The following is a 13,141-nucleotide window of genomic DNA, read 5'->3' as shown; positions in this document are numbered from 1 at the left end:
TGAGTTTACAGTTCAATGTAAACCTACGGGAAACAAAAATCGCTGTGCCCATGCTGCGGTAAAACTGCACGGAAACGCAGCGGTTTACATTCCGCAGCATGTCACTTCTTTGTGCGGATTCCGCAGCAGTTTTACAACTGCTCAAATAGAAAATCGCAGTTGTAAAACCGCAGTGAAATGCGCAGAAAAACCGCGGTAAATCTGCCATAAATCCGCAGCGGTTTAGCACTGCGGATTTATCAAATCCGCAGCGGAAAAATCCGCAGAGGACCAGAATACGTGTGCACATACCGAAACCCTAACCCTAACCCTAACCCTACCCCTAGCCCTAACCCTAACCCTACCCCTAACCCTACCCCTACCCCTACCCCTAGCCCTAACCCTAACCCTACCCCTAACCCTATTCTAACATTAGTGGAAAAAAAAAATTTCTTTATTTTTTTATTGTCCCTACCTATGGGGGTGACAAAGGGGGGGGGGTCATTTATTATTTTTTTTATTTTGATCACTGAGATATAATCTATCTCAGTGATCAAAATGCACTTTGGAACGAATCTGCCGGCCGGCAGATTCGGCGGGCGCACTGCGTATGCGCCCGCCATTTTGGAAGATGGCGGCGCCCAGGGAGAAGACGGACGGGACCCCGGCTGGATCGGTAAGTATGATGGGGTGGGGGGGGGGACCACGAGGGGGGGGGATCGGAGCACGGGGGGGAGAATCGGAGTGCGGGAGGGGTGGAACGGAGCACGGGGGGCGTGGAACGGAGCACGGGGGGGCTGGAATGGAGCACGGGGGGGTGGAACGGAGCACCGGGGGGGGGGTGGATCGGAGTGCAGGGGGGGTGATTGGAGCACGGGGGGGTGATTGGAGCACGGGGGGAGCGGACAAGAGCACGGGGGGGAGCGGAGCACTGGACGGAGGGGAGCCGGAGCAGTGTACCGGCCAGATCGGAGGGCTGGGGGGGCGATCGGAGGGGTGGGGTGGGGGCACACTAGTATTTGCAGCCATGGCCGATGATATTTCAGCATCGGCCATGGCTGGATTGTAATATTTCACCCGTTATAATAGGTGAAATATTACAAATCGCTCTTATTGGCAGTTTCACTTTCAACAGCCAATCAGAGCGAGCGTAGCCACGAGGGGGTGAAGCCACCCCCCCTGGGCTAAACTACCACTCCCCCTGTCCCTGCAGATCGGGTGAAATGGGAGTTAACCCTTTCACCCGGCCTGCAGGGACGCGATCTTTCCATGACGCCGCATAGGCGTCATGGGTCGGAATGGCACCGACTTTCATGACGCCTACGTGGCGTCATGGGTCGGGAAGGGGTTAATAGGCATGCAAATGTCCCAATAAGCAGCATAGTCCCTAATATTTCGTACATTCCTAAACCAAGAATCTGCAAAAACCCAAGTCCATGCCCTCATCATCTCCCGCCTCGACTACTGTAACCTCCTGCTCTGTGGCCTCCCCTCTAACACTCTCACACCCCTCCAATCTATTCTACACTCAGCTGCCCAACTAATCCACCTGTCCCCCCGCTATTCCCCAGCCTCTCCCCTCTGTCAATCCCTTCACTGGCTCCCCATTACCCAGAGACTCCAGTACAAAAGCCTAACCATGACATACAAAGCCATCCACAACCCATCTCCTCCATACCTCTGTGACCTCATCTCCCGGTACTTTCCTGCACGCAACCTCCGATCCTCACAAGACCTCCTTCTCTACTCCCCTCTTATCTCCTCTTCCCACAATCGCATGCAAGATTTCTCTCGCGCATCACTCCTATTCTGGAACGCTCTACCGCAACATATCAGCCTCTCACCTACCATCGAAACCTTCAAAAAGAACCTGAAGACCCACCTCTTCCGACAAGCCTACAACTTGCAGTAACCACCAATCGACCAAACCGCTGCATGACCAGCTCTATCCTCACCTACTGTATCCTCACCCATCCCTTGTAGACTGTGAGCCCTCGCGGGCAGGGTCCTCTCTCCTCCTGTACCAGTTGTGACTTGTATTGTTCAAGATTATTGTACTTGTTTTTATTATGTATACCACTTCTTACATGTAAAGCGCCATGGAATAAATGGCGCTATAATAATAATAAATAATAATAATAGGCAGGTAAATGTCCCCAATAGGCAGTACAAGTCCCCAATAGGCAGCATAGTCCCCAATAGGCAGTATAGGTCCCCAATAGGTAGGTAAATGTCCCCAATAGGCAGTGTAGGTCTCCAATAGGCAGGTAAATGTCCCAATGTCCCCAATAGGCAGCATAGGTCCCCATTTAGCATGATAGACTGGACCTGGCATTTGAAAAAAAAACATCTATGTCCCCCACTGCTCTGAAGAGGCGCCTGTTCGACTCTGTCTTCTTTTAGCACAGGCGGTGTGACGTCATCAGGCCGCGCAGGCGGCGTGATGACAATCACGTGGTCTGTGCTGTATACGGAGGGCCGCGCATTACCTTTCCTCCATGCCTTGTCATTCTGCCTGCGATTACAGGGCCCCCCGGCATTGAACTGTAATGACGTTCAATGTCGGCCGGTCCCAGGCGCCGGACAAATGTTCTCGGTGGGCCGTATGTGTCCCGTAGGCCGTAGTTTGAGGACCCCTGGTCTAGGCCATTTGGCATTTACCCTATGATATATACTTATGGAGCGCCCCCAAGGGCAGTGGGGTATTCAGTTCCGGGTCTTTCGGTTCACGGGGTGGTGTCACGGTGGCTGACCCAGTCCATGGCCCTGGGATGTCCGTGTAAAAGGAAAAGGTCTTTAAAGGGAAAATGTTCATGACACCACCTGTGGTATTCGGTCAGGGTGACCGACGCTGCTTTAAGGGGTCCGCTGGGGTGATGTTATGACAGCTAGATGGCATACCTTCCCACAGGTGAAGTATGTTCCCAGGGCGTCCCAGTGTGTAGATGGTGCAGTGAAGAATGAGGAAACAAGGTTGCAGTCTCCTCACTCACCTTTACTGAAGGCTTCAGCATCCACAGTCCAGAGCACCAGATCACAGGGCAGACAGAGTCCGGCTGGTTCGGAGGCAAGTCCAGAGTCCCCTTGTCCAGGTAGAAATCAGTAGCCTTCCTCTAGCGCCATGATGTCGTAGTCCCTTACTGCTAAGCTTCTCATAAGGTCCTCACAGATATTGTAGATGTTATGTCTCTCTCTCTCTGTCCCCCAGATGGATAGGACAAACCCGTATGACCGGTGGCTTGAGGCGTTTTACAGGGACTCTATCATGCCCCAGCCTCTAAGGGGTGCCACCTTGCCTCCTGGGTGCAGAGGCGAACAGGTAACGTGAAATTAGCTGTCCTGCCGGTCTCTGGAGCAAGGCATAAAGGATCATTGCTCCCTCGGTGTTCTGGCTACCGAGATCCTGCGCCTCAGAAGGAGGCAGCCTGTGTAGGGCTGTTCCACTCCTGGAATCCACTCCTTTGCTATGACTTCTTTCACCCTCCCTGCAATACAGTTCTCCTTCAGTGTCTCTTTCTAGAAGCTGCAGCTCTCAGGGCATGCACAGCTCCGAGTTTTACCTAAGTGTGAGGCGTGCCCTAATAAATAGGAGCATAGCTCCCCCTGGTGGCCTGGAGTGTGAAATGTGTTGCATGTTTGTGATACCTGGATGCAGTTGTCCTCCTTTGACTCCAAAAGTAACATCACTCCCCCCTAGAGGAGAATGATATTACTGCAACGACCCGGACCCTGGGGCGCTGCACTTATGCTGTGATTATCCTCACATGTATATTTCTGTCAATATACAGTATACTTACCTATTACATTTGTCTTATCTATGAGGTTGGTTGCTTAGGACTCCCTCTGCCTTGTTTCACACCCTTACCATTCAATTTTTGTATCTCTTATAGAAATATCTTTTTAATTTGATTTATCAATAAACTTTTTCATTTTACTTGGGTTTTTGCACTTCCTCTGTTTTTGTGTACTATGAGATCTGAGGTTAGAAGATCACTATGTATTGTGAATCGCAGATCTTCTATTTAGCCTGTGTTTTTGTGGCCCATATTAAATGGATTTGGTTTCCTTTGGTGCTGAATAGGTTAGCAACCCTTTCTATGGTGGTCAGAAACATGCAGCTCCATTTCAGCTGCTTCTGTTCTGGTCATTCCCTCTATAAAACCTGGCAAGACCTTCTGTTCCTTGCCAGTGAAAGCTTTGCTTCCTAGCTCCTTGGAGATGCGGTGCTGAATTGTAGATCATTGTTGCTACTGGATATTGTTGTATGCTGTTTTTGGGTGTATGCTTTTCTCATTGTCCTATTCCCATTTGGTTGGTACATCCCTATCCTTCCTTATATACCTCTCTATCTTAGGTGAGTGCTTGAATGTTTGTTGCTTTCTGCTAGTGTTTGTATGTTTGTTGCTTTCTGTTGTTATCCCTGTCAGTCTTACATGTTGATACACTAGCATTTCTGTCCCGGGCCTCCTGGGGGAGTGTGAATTTCGGCTTAGGGAATAACTGAAGAACAGGAAGGCTGGAAGGCTGGAATAGTTAGGGCCCCAGTTCTAGGGATGGTTCAGGTCCCCTTTCCCTATTACGAACAGTCACATTTTCACCGGCCCCACATTTTTCTGGATCTTGACATGGATCCCATGGCTAACCTTGCAAGACAGCTGCAGTTTCTGTCTTTTGAACTGTCCGACCTACGGTCCAAGGTCTTGTCACAACAGACAGCTGAACCAGAACCTAAAGTGGCGCTCCCAGATGGTTTTCCGGGGGTTGAGATAAATTTGTTGCATTCCGGGAAGCCTGCAAGCTCTATTTCAGGCTTCATCCTGGGTCATCTGTGAGTGAGGCACAGAGGGTGGGGATTGTTGTTTCCCTTCTTCAAGGAGGCCCTTAATCCTGGGCCTTCTCATTCCCATCTGACTCATTGTCAATCCAGTTGGGGGATGGATTTTTTTGTGTCTCTTGGCCTCATTTATGATGACCCTTACTGGATCTCCCTTGTAGAGTCTAAACTTCATAAGCTCTAGCAGGGAGACCGACCGGCAGAGGAATTCAGAATTCCATAATTTGGCCACTGACACCCAGTTGGAGGCCACCATGGTTATTTCCATACATATTCATAGACACCTCAGGGATTGACCTGCAGTGACCCCACCCCCTGTGGTTCTTCCTAAAGTGGAAGTTGTCTTTGTGTGCTCTGAAGAACCTAAGCAGTTAAGGGGGTTTCACCCCATTATGGGTCTCTTGCGGTTTCTATCAAAACGGAGGTTGCTTTCACTTGGGCAGAAAGGGTAAATTCATAGGCATTTGTCTGTCTATATCAAAGCACCAAGAAAGGTCAGAAAACTTATGACCCAAGTTATGTGGGGGATTACAACCTCAGTGTATATTTCTCCTCCACAGGTGTGTCTCAGTTTATCCTACCTGCAGAAGTGGTTATAGGTACGGAAACTGAGACAATTTCTCATCTTGATAGGGAAAAAAAAATTGTCTCCACTAAGATGGCTCCGGCTGCGCAATAGCATCTACAGGTGATCTGATAGATGCTACTGCGCAGGCGCGACTGGCGCCATTTTCAGACTGATTTTTTTTTAAATTTATGTATACCATCCAAAATTATAACTAAATACACATTTTGTGCTGCATAAATAATATTCATTATGTAAACTAGTGGGCAAGTAGTTAGCACCACATGAAGACCCCCCCTCCTCCCCCCCGCACACACACACAGGCTGCCCCGAAGCACGAACATATCATTAACGCAAAACTGAAAATAAAGATTAAACAACAACCACAAGATGGATTTCATCAACCAAGGTATCATTTTAATCAGTATAACGTGGCCAAGCTGACAATGATCCTGCTGACAAGTTCCCTTTAAATCCTACCTCTCAATGTGCCAAGTCAGGCCTTTTCTGAATTGGGAGTGAAACCTTGTGGTCTGGGAAGGTTATGTAGATAAGGGGCTGTGCACTTGAGGGGCCACAGCCTCCAATGTATAATACAAAAAAAAGGGTCTATACATCTTTAGTATTAAAGGGAACCTGTCACCAGTTTTGGCCGATAAGTGATACGGCCATGAGAGAGAGGGAAAATATGGATGATTTCAATGGAAAATGTTTGGAAAACCGGATCCGTACGGCGGATTGATTGTTTCACATCTCCGTTTCACGTGTTTTTGGCCGGTTCCGTCACTGTGCGCTTTTTTCGCAAGACAAAAAAACCTTCCTCTGGACGTATTCTCCGTCCGCCGGAAACGACTATTTGGACGGATCCGGAAAAAAACGGATGAAACGTCTGCCCATCAGGCGCAATTAGGCGCTAATGCAAGTCTATGAGAAAAAAACAGATCCGGCGTAAAAAAAACAGATCCGTTTTTTTCAAAACTTGCCGGATTGTGCCAGAAACAAAAAACCTGATGGGTGAAAGTAGCCTAAGCTATATTCATACATCCCTGTATTACAGAGGTCTGAATGTGGCTTTACACTGACATAGCAGATCCATGTATCTAATCCTACCATGTGTGATACAGCCTGCAGAGCCGAGTATCTAATCCCATCATGTGGGATAACTTGGCTTCCTTCTCTATTCCACACTAGACTACATTGACTAGTCTCTCATATTTTCTTAAAAAATACAACACATATAAAACAGTGATTCAACTGTATATTTTGGATGCGTTTTTTTTCTTGCTAACGCATAATTATTTTTCGTTCAACCAACAATTTTTCCTTCAAAAACAAGAAGTGAGAATGGCAGGCAAATGACAGTTTGGGAGGAGATTATATTTTCAGCGACTCCAACCCCTTTAAAAATTCAATAGAGTTTTATGGTTGATACTTTGAGGATTTAACCCCTTAACTCCTGGAGCTTTTTTCGGTTTTGCGCTTTCGTTTTTCACTCCTCTTTTTGTTAAAGCCATAACTTTTTTATTTTTCCATCAATATGGCCACGTGAGGGCTTGTTTTTTGCGTGCCGAGCTGGTGTTTTCAATGATACCATTTGGTGCAGATGCGATCTTTTGATCGCCCATCATTGCACCACAGGAGTCCGGGTACCATAGTGGTATGGGTGATGCCATGCCTGGAAGGGAGGAGGATCCCTTTAACAGGTAACACGTACATTCAACACTTTCTGACTCCAGGCCAGAAGGGGGAGCTCTAGACCCGGTTTCAGGGGAGCTTCCTATATATTCTGGCTGGGGGAGGAGTTAGTTAGTCTGTAGTCAGTCTGTTAGTCTGTGGAGAGTGTGAGGGGAGAATGAGCAAAGGAGAAGTGAGGAGCTGGAGGGGAGCTGCGACTGGGCTCCCTCCACGCTGAAGCGCAGGAACCGGACACCAGGAGTCTGAGGCTGTGTGGGACTGTATGCTCCACAGCAGAAACCGGAGGGCAGGAGATTTCAAATCGCATGTTCTCAACTACACAGCAGCATATACAGTATAGCCTGGAGTCGCCGCAAGTAGGGTAAGGACACCTGTAAAAAGGCTCGCGTTGCCTGCCATGCGGGTACTGTCCTACATATAGGACAGAGAGAGAGGACCTTGTGTGAAGCCTCAGGCAGCAAGGGATGCACACTACAGCGCAGTAAGGAAGGCTCCCAACCCCACCTGGCTACGGGGATTACAAATCGCTTCCAGGCTGACCGGATTCCAAAAATCGCCTGTAATCGGGGTACCTGAACTACATCAGTAAAAGGTAATGAGACTGCAAACTTGTATCCTCTAATTCTTTCCGGCATTACACCATTTGTCATCTTTATCCACTACAACGGGAGCCCTGGAGACTAAGCTTCACCTGTGGGATGCCATACCATCCCTGCTGCAGTACCATCATCAAAAGTGGACCCCTTTAGCAGCGTCGGTCATCCCTGACCAAATACCACAGGTGGCATCACGAACATTCTCTATTTTCTTAGAAACCATTCCCTTTAAAGACCTTCCCTTTAACTTGGACATCCAGGGCCACAGACCGGGTCCCTGCAACTGTGATCACCCCCTTTAAGGACCATCAGATCCGGCCCGAGTACCCCACGGCCCTAGCGGGCGTTCCACTGACATGTGCCGGGAAAGATGCATACCTCCCAACTTTTGAAGATAGGAAAGAGGGCAAATTTTAGGCCACACCTCTGACCACACCCATTCATAACTAATCACACCCATATCCACGTCCCAACCACACCCATTTAGCACTGCTGATGACACTGTTTCATAAAGAATAATTATAAACAAAAAAATATGGCCACAAGGTGCTCCATACTGTATAATGGCCACACATGATGCTCCATACTGTATAATGACTGCACATGATGCTCCATACTGTATAATGACTGCACATAATGCTCCATACTGTATAATGACTGCACATGATGCTCCATACTGTATAATGGCCACACATGATGCTCCATACTGTATAATGACTGCACATGATGCTCCATACTGTATAATGGCCACACATGATGCTCCATACTGTATAATGACTGCACATGATGCTCCATACTGTATAATGGCCACGACTGCACATGATGCTCCACACTGTATAATGGCCACACATGATGCTCCATACTGTATAATGGCCACACATGATGCTCCATACTGTATATTGGCCACACATGATGCTCCATACTGTATAATGGCCACACATGATGCTCCATACTGTATAATGGCCACACATGATGCTCCATACTGTATAATGACTGCACATGATGCTCCATACTGTATAATGACCGCACATGATGCTCCATACTGTATAATGACTGCACATGATGCTCCATACTGTATAATGACTGCACATGATGCTCCATACTGTATATTGGCCGCACAAGATACTTCCTACCGTATAATGGCCACACATAGCTACTCCTACACACGCGGCTGCGCTCCGTACACTTTGCACACACGGCTCCGCTCTGTACACACGCGCTCCGCTCCATACACCTCGTACACACGCGGCTCCGCTCCGTACACCTCGTACACGTTCAGCTCGCTCCATACACCTCATACACAAACGGCTCCAATCCGTACACCTCGTACACATTCAGCTCCGCTCCATACACCTCATACACATTTTGCTCTGTTCCATACACCTCATACACACACTGCTCCGCTCCATACAACTCGTACACATTCAGCTCCGCTCCATACACCTCATACACACACGGATCCGCTCCGTACACCTCGTACACATTCAGCTCCGCTCCATACACCTCGTACACATTCAGCTCCGCTCCATACACCTCATACACACAAGGATCCGCTCCGTACACCTCGTACACATTCAGCTCCGCTCCATACACCTCGTACACATTCAGCTCCGCTCCATACACCTTGTACACATTCAGCTCCACTCCATACACCTCGTACACACACGGCTCTACTCCGTACACCTCGTACACATTCAGCTCTGCTCCATACACCTCATACACACATGGCTCCACTCCGTACACCTCGTACACATTCAGCTCCGCTCCATACACCTCATACACATTTTGCTCCGCTCCATACACCTCATACTCACACGGCTCCGCTCCATACACCTCATACACACACGCCTCCGCTCCATACACCTCGTACACATTGAGCTCCGCTCCATACACCTCATACACAGCTCCACTCCGTACACCTCGTACACATTCAGCTCCGCTCCATACACCTCATACACACACGGCTCCGGTCCATACACCTCGTACACATTCAGCTCCGCTCCATACACCTCGTACACATTTTGCTCCGCTCCATACACCTCATACACACACGGCTCCGCTCCATACACCTCATACACACACGGCTCCGCTCCGTACACCTCGTACACATTCAGCTCCGCTCCATACACCTCATACATGGCTCCACTCCGTACACCTCGTACACATTCAGCTCCGCTCCATACACCTCATACACACACGGCTCCGGTCCGTACACCTCGTACACATTCAGCTCCGCTCCATACACCTCGTACACATTCAGCTCCGCTCCATACACCTCGTACACATTTTGCTCCGTTCCATACACCTCATACACACACGGCTCCGCTCCATACACCTCGTACACATTCAGCTCCGCTCCATACACCTCGTACACATTCAGCTCCGCTCCATACACCTCATACACACACGGCTCCAGTCTGTACACCTCGTACACATTCAGCTCCGCTCCATACACCTCGTACACATTCAGCTCCGCTCCATACACCTCGTACACATTTTGCTCTGTTCCATACACCTCATATACACACTGCTCCGCTCTATACACCTCGTACACATTCAGCTCCGCTCCATACACCTCGTACACATTTAGCTCGCTCCATACACCTCATACACACACGGCTCCGCTCCGTACACCTCGTACACATTCAGCTCCGCTCCATACACCTCGTACACATTCAGCTCCGCTCCATACACCTTGTACACATTCAGCTCCGCTCCATACACCTCATACATGGCTCCACTCCGTACACCTCGTACACATTCAGCTCCGCTCCATACACCTCATACACACACGGCTCCGGTCCGTACACCTCGTACACATTCAGCTCCGCTCCATACACCTCGTACACATTCAGCTCCGCTCCATACACCTCGTACACATTTTGCTCCGTTCCATACACCTCATACACACACGGCTCCGCTCCATACACCTCGTACACATTCAGCTCCGCTCCATACACCTCGTACACATTCAGCTCCGCTCCATACACCTCATACACACACGGCTCCAGTCTGTACACCTCGTACACATTCAGCTCCGCTCCATACACCTCGTACACATTCAGCTCCGCTCCATACACCTCGTACACATTTTGCTCTGTTCCATACACCTCATATACACACTGCTCCGCTCTATACACCTCGTACACATTCAGCTCCGCTCCATACACCTCGTACACATTTAGCTCGCTCCATACACCTCATACACACACGGCTCCGCTCCGTACACCTCGTACACATTCAGCTCCGCTCCATACACCTCGTACACATTCAGCTCCGCTCCATACACCTCGTACACATTCAGCTCCGCTCCATACACCTCGTACACACACGGCTCCTCTCCGTACACCTCGCACACATTCAGCTCTGCTCCATACACCTCATACACACACGGCTCCACTCCGTACACCTCGTACACATTCAGCTCCGCTCCATACACCTCGTACACATTCAGCTCCGCTCCATACACCTCATACACATTTTGCTCCGCTCCATACACCTCATACACACACGGCTCCGCTCCATACACCTCATACACAGACTGCTCCGCTCCATACACCTCATACACATTCAGCTCCGCTCCATACACCTCATACACGGCTCCACTCCGTACACCTTTTACACATTCAGCTCCGCTCCATACACCTCATACACACATGGCTCCGGTCCGTACACTTCGTACACATTCAGCTCCGCTCCATACACCTCACCTGACGAAGCTGCGTCTGGCAGCGATACGCGTGGGGCTCCCCCCACACTCTCTGTATCCCGGGTTCGCCCTTTTCCACCTTTGACTACTGACTGCCGACGAGCCATGCCACATACTGGATGACCTACTCTGGGTATTTATCTTTAACCCCTGTATCTTTTTACATCATTGTGCCACATACTTCCATTTTTATGGACGCCTTCTCTATACCTGAGTGGGTTTATTTCCCCACCTGGCTGCTTTGCTTGTCGCATCTCTTTAATTAGCTAATATCTCATAAATTTTTCTGGGGGGGATTTTTTTTATATTATTCTCTTATGTGCTTATTGGGGCCCCATTGATGGTATTAGTCTCTTTTTCTATATTAGGGCACTTTATTTATTGCAAGGTTGTCTGGGGACGCCCAGACTCTTTATGCTCATATATGTTTATATTTGTATAGATATTGTTATATTGTGGCCATTTGAAATATTGAGTCATATTTTACCTACCGTATTTTCCGGCGTATAAGACGACTTTTTAACCCCTGAAAATCTTCTTAAAAGTCGGGGGTCGTCTTATACACCGGGTATCTATGGTGGGTGGGGGGGGGGAGTGGTCCCGATGACGGAGGGGGCGTCTCACAGGGAAGTGTGAGTATGCCCCATTACCTCATATTGTAGCTGCAGCGTCAGCGTGGGGTGCTGGGGAGCGGCGGCGGCTGCTCCTTTGTGCCGCGTGGGTGCTGTGGGGCGGCGGTTCCTTTTGGTACAGCGCCGGGGCTCTGTGCTGTTATATAGGCCTTTCCCATATATTGTTTTGGGAAAGGTATGTATATATATTCATGCATATACTTCTATGGTATAACAATCCAATTGTGGCATGTCTTTATTGCTGTCCTTTAATATCATTTATATTTGGGCTGTTTATATATGAATATCTTGAGACCAGTAGTGTGGTTGTTGTATTTTATATGTTTTTATGTTTGTGCATTTGTTTCTTTCTTTAATAAATTATTTTTGTATTTTTTGCTATTCAGTTTGTATTTTTTGGGGCGTGCGCCCTATTTGCATAGCTTTCTTTCTCTTGTTGTTTTTCCGCTCCATACACCTCGTACACATTTTGCTCCGTTCCATACACCTCATACACACACGGCTCCGCTCCATACACCTCATACACACACGGCTCCGCTCCATACACCTCGTACACATTTAGCTCCTTACGCCAGGGTCACACTGGTGTGTGCAATGCGAGTCGCTCACCTCAATTCCCAGCACTGCTGCCCGTGGCTCCATCTTTCTAGAGAAGAAAAAAAATTCCTCCTCGGAGATGGCGCCGCCTGCGCATGCGGATCACAACTACACCGACAGCAACTACTGTGCAGGTGCAGTCGGACCATTTTCTAATTGATTTTTTTTCCCTTTCCCCTAGCTGAATAAGTTGAATAAAATGCATTATTGGCACATAAAACATTAGCACAAACTGAAAATAAAGATTAAACAAGAACCACAAGATGGATTTCATCAACCAAGGTATCCTTGTAATCAGTATAACGGCGCCGACCTGACACTGTGTGTAGGATACTGTGCACAATCCTGCTGACGGGTTCACTTTAATTCTGGCACATGATGCAGAGACTCATACCTAATCCCAGTGTGTGACATACTGCACGCATCTAATCCCAGTGCGTGATTCAGCGAGCGAATAGGTGCAGTCAGCCATCCTCGGTGACGCTGTCCACATCTCACGGTCACTTTGCAGAGGGCGACTTCCGTTTCTGAACT

The sequence above is a fragment of the Ranitomeya imitator genome, chromosome 1 (genome assembly GCF_032444005.1).
Source record: "Ranitomeya imitator isolate aRanImi1 chromosome 1, aRanImi1.pri, whole genome shotgun sequence".
NCBI classification, from domain to species: Eukaryota; Metazoa; Chordata; class Amphibia; order Anura; family Dendrobatidae; genus Ranitomeya; species Ranitomeya imitator.
This window is presented reverse-complemented; position numbering follows the sequence as displayed.